The following is a 6,993-nucleotide window of genomic DNA, read 5'->3' as shown; positions in this document are numbered from 1 at the left end:
AGTATGATAGAAATGGTTTCAGTGCCCTTCACAATTTGGGGGAGTTGAATGCGAACAGTCAGAGGTCTGTTGTAATTCACACAAACAAATGCAATTCCAAAAGGTCAGGTTTATGGGCACTTACTCAGGGTCCTGCTCTTATTGAGAATGTTTCTATTGTACTGAGCAATTTAACCTATTTCTGGGTCTTCTGTGTGCTTGCTATTACTTTATTTTCATATTGGTTTTGAGAGTAGGTAGATCTGACACTCAGCTTCCCATTTTTGAAGACCTGACCATGGATAGCATTTTTTTAATCAAGGATAAAGGATCTGCCAGTCCTCCTTACAAGACCTCCAAGTCAGGAGGTTGGTGAAGGAACTTGTGTTTCATTCTTCAGTTCTGATCAGAGAGCCAACATATTTTATTTCTGTTGTTTTGTGGAGCTCACAGAAAGAATCTGTAGGATATAAATGACAAGTAAATGTAAAAAGCATTTTTGGTATTGTTTGCAATAGGGTTTTTCTCTGTAAAATATGGCCATGTGTTTACAGCTCTGTATAAAGCTTCACTAACAGGTTTGAAGATTATGTTCTCTAATTTGAGTTTAAGGCCTTTTCTTATATATCTGAAAAATGCTCTAAGATTTTCCTCTTTGTCTTACATCCTCCAAACAGCATGCTCCAAACTCTCCAACCCTCCTTCATGCAAGATATTCTCTCTGATAAAAAAAGCATAAACCCCAGAGACCACTAACACAATTCTTACAGAAATACTCTGTGTAGGTAGATCATCTGTGGTGATTGGGGTGGGGCTGACCCAGCTTCATCCCCATGAGCACAGCTGTGAGCAGCAGTGACAGCAATGAGCCAGGGAGTGCCCAGGGCACTGACCAAAAAGGGAGCAGAGGCTCACAGGTGCACTGCATGAACAATCAGGGGTATAAAAGGCTGGGCTAAAGAAACAGAATGGCAGATGCTTGCAGCCTTTTGAAATGATATTGTGCTGCTCTGTATGGGCAAATGTCTGAAGCCTTCTGATGTGGTGAGGTGTTACTCTGTATGGGCAAATGCCTAAAGCCTTCTGAAACGTATGGGGATGCTCTGTGTACTGTGGCTGTCTCGACTGCAGGATGTGCTGTGGCATATGCTGAGACAACTCTGGATCTCTGGAGAGATCCCAGGACATAACTTAATGCACTCACCAAGTTTCCCAGGCTGGCCTCAATCCCAGGTTGGGGGCTATTCCACTTAAAGATGTTAATTGTCTGAAGTCCCAGACTTGGCTGAGCAGACTACAGCAAGATCCTCCAAATAATTTCAGCGTGGATTGTGACTGCTGCCCAAATGCTTTGTTGAGGTATCAGAATGTTGTGTGTCCTTTTGTGTGTGTGTCCTTTTGAGAGTAATTCCTCAGCAGAGTTTGACTTTTATGTAAGAGGCCATTTCTCCATGTGGTACAACAGAGCTACCATCTGATCATGGTTTCACTTACAGGCATCTGTTCTTCCTTTTTATTTTCCTTTCACTTCTACATGTATTTGTCTGGCATTACTGGAAGAGAAACACATTTGCTCAGTGGCTTTTCAAAATACACAAACTGTATGCTTATATAAAGTAAATTTATCTTGTCCAAGCTGACAAATGCATTTTTTGTGTCTTGTGTTTTTGTGTGCAGTCGGCTGTCAAGCTAGAAAATTGCACAGCCCTTAAGTTGCAATAAAGATGTTTCTGAAATGTCTCTATGCCTGACAGGACAGATGTTGAATCCTGGTCTGACCCTGTCAATTAAGTGAGCCAGGTGCCTCCTCACTTTGTTTACAGCTTAATACCACTAGCTAACATCAAATCAGTCTGTTTTGTTTGGCACTATGACTGTGAATTGTCAGGAGCATGGGAGAAATGATCCCTGCTGACAGGGACTGTTGGTTTAGAGGCAAGTGTTTGGATCTCTTCTTCTAAGTGGGCAGTAGGAAAAAGAAAAATATGTGTTCTTTATACAAAATATTATCCCAAAAGGTGTAATGGAGGCTCTTGATGTTGGCTTTTCAGCTCTAGACTGGCTCACAACTGATGCAAGGGCCCAGGTGTCCTCAAGGAGTTCAAAGTTTTGGCTCTGGTGAAGTTCTGTTTATCCGAAGTGTGGACTAAAGGGGCAACTTCTTGTGTTCCCATTTGCCAAGGAAAGCTACACTCCTCCATGAACTCAGCTGGAATATAAAAGCAGAAGGATATTTCTTGTGTAGGTACATGGCTAACTCTTGCCAAAGCAGAATAGAAGACTTGTGGCTTCAGTGTTCTTTGGATCAAGTCTGAGGACCTGTTGCCTGACTATTATGTCCAAAGTTATTGCTAACTAGGTTTAGTAAAATACTGTCAGATTGTGCAGGCAGGTCAGATGTGTGTGCACTTTTTACCAAAGTTTTTTCTGAGGAGAATTTATCCAAAGCTTGTCTCTTTTGTCCCTCTTGTCGACTGAGGGGAAAACCCACTTATACAGTCTTTTTTACTTCAGTTGTCATTAGATATAGGCAGTTATCTTTACCATAGCTAATTGCTCTGCAGGAATAATTTTTTTAATTGCTGTTGGGGAGCAAAGAGAGCCCTCTAATGGCAGGAGCAAAGATGTTGGTTCCAATCCACATATGCCTGTGGTTCCCAGTAGCCTTCAGTATTATAAGATTTACAGCAGCCATTGGAAAATCTACCTTGCTTTTGAACACATAACTGTTCCATTATGCTTTGTCTTCTGATCTTAGAGCAGGGCTCTTGGTACAGAAGGAATTCCCAGGAATTACTTCTGTTTTCAGTGTCTCAGTAGTAGATCTCTGCTAGAAAAGTTCAGTATCTGGATATAGATTTGTTCACATTATCATTCAACCTTTGTGCCAACATCTATTAGTGTGTTTAAGATGCACTGACTGTGAATATCTTGAAGTGTGAGGGATTTAGGCCCACGTATCCAGGCTGATGCTCCACAAGGGAGCTAAGGACAGATTTCCTATAGGATAAGCACCTTACACTCACAATGCCATCTGGTCAGGCTCTGAACACGTTATCAGAGAAATCGGGTCGCTCTGTGTCTGTGAGCAATCCTCAGGTGAACGTGACTGGTCTGGCTTCTGCAGCCTCACAGCCACAACAACCTCAGCTGACTTGCAGAATAAGGGCTTTGCAATTAAAAATTGTAAAGCAGGCATATTTTATTCCAGCTGGAATAATGTTGCAGGTATGTTTTATTCCAGCTGGGCTGTATGGGGGATATTTCCACAGAAGACATGCGTACCTGGTGAGACAGATTCCAGGTTTAAATACACATTGATCCCCCAAGCCCATACCTCCTTGCCTGCCCATTCCCTTCCCAGAGTCTTTGGTGGTGCCACACCTCCAGGTGGTCCTGGGTGGGTGTCTTTGATGAGGTAACATCATCCTCCTTGATGTTCACTGCCTTCTTCTAGGCAGGTGCAGTAGAGGTTTGGCCAAAACCAAAGGGAGCAGAGGCACACAGGTGCAATGTATGAAAAATCAGGGGTATAAAAGGTTGGGCTAAGGAATAAGAAAGGCAATGCTCGAAGCCTTCTGATGTGGTAAGGTGTTACCCTGTATGGGCTGAAGCTTTCTGAAATTGTGAGGTGATGGCTCTGTGTGTTGGGGCCATCTCAAGTGCAACGTGTGCTGCAACACGCAGGATCATTTAACTGCATTGCTGCGTGCTCCATTTGTGATGCATGGTGCAGACACAGCAATGGTTGCATCCTGGCTGAAGGAACTCTGCGTGCAAAAGCCAAACAGCAACAGGGTTTCTCCTCAAATACCTGACAAGCAGGATGCTGCTTAGGTCGGTGAAGAAGAGTGCTTTTCTGCTGGGTTTTGTCATGTTGTTTGGACTTCAGCACTGATGCCAGCCTTAAGGGGCAAAATATTCCTGAGACATCATTTGGTGCTTACCTGATCTCTGAAAAGTAAATCTCTTCAAAAGTGCTTCAAATTGTCTCCCAAAACTGAAGTGCACTGGAAAATGCTGTCTGCTAGGTGGGTCCTCCACACAAAGCTTCCTGTTTGCATTATCCCAGAACCCTGTGTCCCAGTCAGTGCCAGTTGTGTGGTCTGTTCACTGAGCAATGCTAAAACCTATTTGCATCACAGATTTCTCCCCAAGGAATCAATATGCCTGTATAGGAAGGTGTTTTCATCAGGAAAAAAAAAGTGTGAAGAAGTCCATCTGTTTATGAATGCTATCAGGGAAGCAGTGAGGTGGTTAAAAACAAGATTCTGTATGAGCTGAGATAATGCACTAGTGTCTCCAAGTCCCTCTTTAAAGCATTCTTTTTGACTCAGTGGTTTTCCTGTTGTTAGCTTCCATTACTTGGGAAACCATAAATGATGGCAATTGTCACTGAGCTCTTATCTTGATGTTGTTTGAGTGTACCAAGGTTAAACAATTCGGCATTTTCTTTTTACTTAGTTAAATATATACCAATGCTGCTGCTTTATTCTGCACACATCTTCAGGAGTGTGGTTGATGAAAAGAGAGAAAGCACTCTATGTCTTGACCTTAACCTCATAAGCTCCACCTTTGATAGTCTTTGAAAGGAACTCCTCTTAAATTTCCATTTAAGTCAGGACTCAGCAGTTTTTAAAACAGATCCTTGATTCTGAGCAGTAAAGTCAATCTACTCTTCATAATTTTATTTTGAAGAATTAGTGCTTTGCACTTTTTCCTGGCTTTTGAACAGAAGTTTCTATTTCCTTCCTCAACATTTTTTTCCATACTTTCTTTTGTTCCTAAACATGTCAAGTCCTCCTTTTCCTTGTCAGTTTTCATTGAATAGAAAATTAATATTTTGCCTCTTGGTAAAATGATCTCTCACCCCTTCTTTGTGTATGTGGGATCTCAAATAAAATCTGTAGTCTGAATTTCCTCAAGTGCTGAACTACATTAATTTGTCTTCATGAAATTCTGTCCATGAGACTGACTGGAGTGTATATTTTCAAAAAATATGTTGTGAAATGGGGCTGCATTGCTTTTTTTGCTTTGACACTAATTTTGTACCAAGGACACTTACAGGATTTGAACATCTCTGTTTCAAGGCACCATATAATAATCTTAAAGCAACAGTATGATAAGGGATTTTTCTGTCATTTAATTTGTATTTCAGCATTCACTGCAGTAACTTTGGATTGTGTAATCTTAGCAGATGAGAAAGTCTTTTCTCGGATATTTTATTAATTCCTCAGTATCTATTGTTGAGATTCTTGCTATGTAGTTCTCTTGATTTACCTTATTGATAGATTGATGAAAAAAAAAAAAGCCAAGTACAGCATTTTGAGATAAAGTTCTAGAAATTGTGGGAGGAGATGGTGAGAGCACAGTGCTCATAGGTAGAGCTAGTAGGAATGAAGAGACAATCTTTGGTCTCTTACCAGTTTAAACTATTTGATTTGATTTGAGAACCATATACACACACTGTAGAAATCTCTCCAGGCAGAGTGGATAGTTGATGAAAAATGCACGTGGGACTAGAGCAGTAGTCCCACATGTTTTGAAGGTAAATTATTCAAAGCTGAGTATTTAATATTCTTGTAGTAGAAAATCTGTTGACATGTAGCTTGTTTTTTAGGTTAAGGACAAGCACTGCTTTGGTATAAGGCTGCCTGGATATTCAGGTTTCCTCTGGCCACAGCAATCCAAGGCAAAGGCTGCTGTGTGCCCTGGCCAGTGGGATCTCCATACCCTAACAAGGTAAGTACCTTGTCACTTAGTCCTGTGTGAGAGGTGCTGACTTGTGGGATTCCCTTTGGAGAATGGTTTAAAGCACACCCCTGCATTCCCAAGAGAGATCATAGGAAGAGCTACCTGCAGTCAGTGTCATACATTTATTTTTATTTACCTGAGTAAAATCCAGGGGCTGCATCAGCCCCTGTGGCCAAAGTGCTGGTGTGGTTCAGAGCTGATCTCTAGCGAGAGCTTTGGCTCACCTGTAGTCTTTGCATTCATGCCCTTCCTGCACTGAACAGCTGAGTCTGGACAGATATGGCAGTGAAAGGAGCATGTTTCATCTTCATACATCATGTTCAACAAGTCATGTTCCAGTCTTGTAAGCAGGTCATCCACACAGGGGTGCCCAGGCATGCACACCAGCCAGGAGATTTATGGGGAGAACACACGTGTTTCTTTCCGTTGCCTAAGCAAGTCTCATTATTTTTCTCAGCCACACTGAGTAAACTATAAAATCTTGATTTATTCATTATTCACACCTCAACTCTGAGTTATATGTATAATTTTTACAGGCAAAACAATGAACAATACTAGTTCTTTCATAAATAACTTGGACTACCTGTCTGCTGCTAAATGGCATCCTTCACACAGATCTGTGTCGTGCTCCACAGCACCACATCCATCACAGATCATGCTGCTGAAGTGAATGTAGGCTAGCTAAATATACCTGGATATTCTAGGGACTATTTGTTCATTTTCCATCCCTGTCAAAAGAAAACTAGGAGAGTGATTCGTAGCTCCAAAGAAGGAAAGTTACTGAATTGTAAATGGATTTTGCAGTGGTCTTTAAAAGCCTCTAAGCTATCAAAATGGATAGCAGGAACTTTAATTACTTAGCAGCTGCAGAAAATGTTCCCCTTTTCTCAGTTACCTGCAGCACCTTTTTTGCAAGTGCTATAAAACACTTTTGGCAGACTAAAACCAGGAGAAGCTGTATCTGAGATGAAGTTACTTCTTTTTCCCAGGAGTTCCCCAAACCTCTGCTGCCACCCACAGTGAATGACAATAACTCATGATAAATCATGCTGGCAAATGCTCTGAGATTTTTGGTGTGTAGACTAGGATTTTTTTCTGATGGGATGAAAGTACCATCTCTTTACCTGTGTGCAAAAAATGCCCATCACATTTTGTTGGGAAAGCACTTAGTTGTCTGTTTTAAAGCAATTGTGGAAATGGTAAAACTGGTAGATATTTGTTCTCCTGACATTGTAATATTTAAATTCCTTTGGAGATAAT

Source organism: Lonchura striata, chromosome 6 (genome assembly GCF_050655825.1).
Source record: "Lonchura striata isolate lonStrDom1 chromosome 6, ASM5065582v1, whole genome shotgun sequence".
Taxonomy (NCBI): Eukaryota; Metazoa; Chordata; class Aves; order Passeriformes; family Estrildidae; genus Lonchura; species Lonchura striata.
This window is presented reverse-complemented; position numbering follows the sequence as displayed.